The sequence below is a fragment of the Enhydra lutris genome, unplaced genomic scaffold (assembly GCF_002288905.1).
Source record: "Enhydra lutris kenyoni isolate GAN:26980312 unplaced genomic scaffold, ASM228890v2 scaffoldscaffold24, whole genome shotgun sequence".
Lineage (NCBI taxonomy): Eukaryota > Metazoa > Chordata > Mammalia > Carnivora > Mustelidae > Enhydra > Enhydra lutris.
Window position 1 is genome coordinate 13425276 of NW_019154108.1, and position 1297 is coordinate 13426572.

The window sequence follows — 1297 nt, forward strand, 5'->3', positions numbered from 1 at the left end:
AGAGAGAGGGGAAAGCAGGCTCCCTGCTGAGCAGAGAGCCGGAGGCGGGCTCATCCCAGTACCCCAAAGACCATGACCTGAGCTGAAGACAGAGGCTTAACCACTGAGCCACCCAGGTGTCCCTAGAAATGCAAATTCTTTAGGCTTACCCCAGACAAACCCATTCAGAAACTCTGGGTGGGGCCCAATGACTAGAATTTCGGTAAGTTCTCTGCTGATGCTCGTGCATGCTAAATCCACTGTCCCAAATGTTTTACATGAATGTCTCATTTAATTCCAAAAATGCCTTGAGATGGGAATTAATATCTCTGATTTACAGATGAGAAATGAACTTCAGTGAAGTTAGTGCCTTGCCCCAGGTTGCACACTATCGCCCTTTGTCCTCACTACTACAATGCCTCCCAGAAGTGGGACAGTTTTGTTCCCAGAGGGTGTCCTAGGGGCAGGTGTGAGAGGCAGGAGTCACTGGTAAAGAGGGAACATTCTCCCGGGCTGATGAATAGCATAGCTGGGTATTTTTACATGGCGTGCCAGACCAAATGGACTGTTTTCTTTTATGAAAATGGGCAAATATTTAGTGCGAGGGCTGTCCTACTGAGCTGGCTTTCCAGAGACGACACTCCTAGTTTGCAGCGTGCCCAGAGTACCTGCCTTCTGCCAGTCGTGAGTTTCAGCAGCACTGAGACCTGTGGCCGACCTGTAGATAACACCATCAACGACGTACTGGACTCCCGCTGCCGGCTCTAGAGGGTTTGTGATTTAATCTCCACCTGGCGTTATTATGCCCTTCAAAGGATGAGATTCTCAGGGACAAAAACTCACAATCAAGGGGTAGGGGTCTGGCCTGCCCAGCTCTAAAGTTCAAATTCCTTCCGTCGTGCTTCCATTATGAGAAGGCAGCTCTCAGAGGCAGGCAAATCTCGTCCTACCCTTGGCGCCCAGGCCCACTTGCCCTGTGGGGTCCTTGCCCCGGGAGAAAGCCAGGGGCCGACCACCAGCGCAGGTGGGCCCAGCGCCAGGCGCCCAAGCCAGAGGAGCCCAAGAGCGCCCTGTCCGCGGCCACAAGATGGCGCTGTGGTTCAGGAGACTCGGGGGCCAGCAGGACACCTTCTGCAGGGCCGAGGACCAGGACCCACCAGGTCAGGCCGGTCCCGCGAGGGGGACCCCCAGATCGCGGAAAGTGGTTGTGGAGGAGACTCCCCGCTCCTTCCTGCTCTCGGCCGCATCGGGGAGGCTGGACTCCGCGGAAGAGGGACTCAGCAAGGGCTCCCAGGCAGCGAGCGCCCCCGGAGCCCAG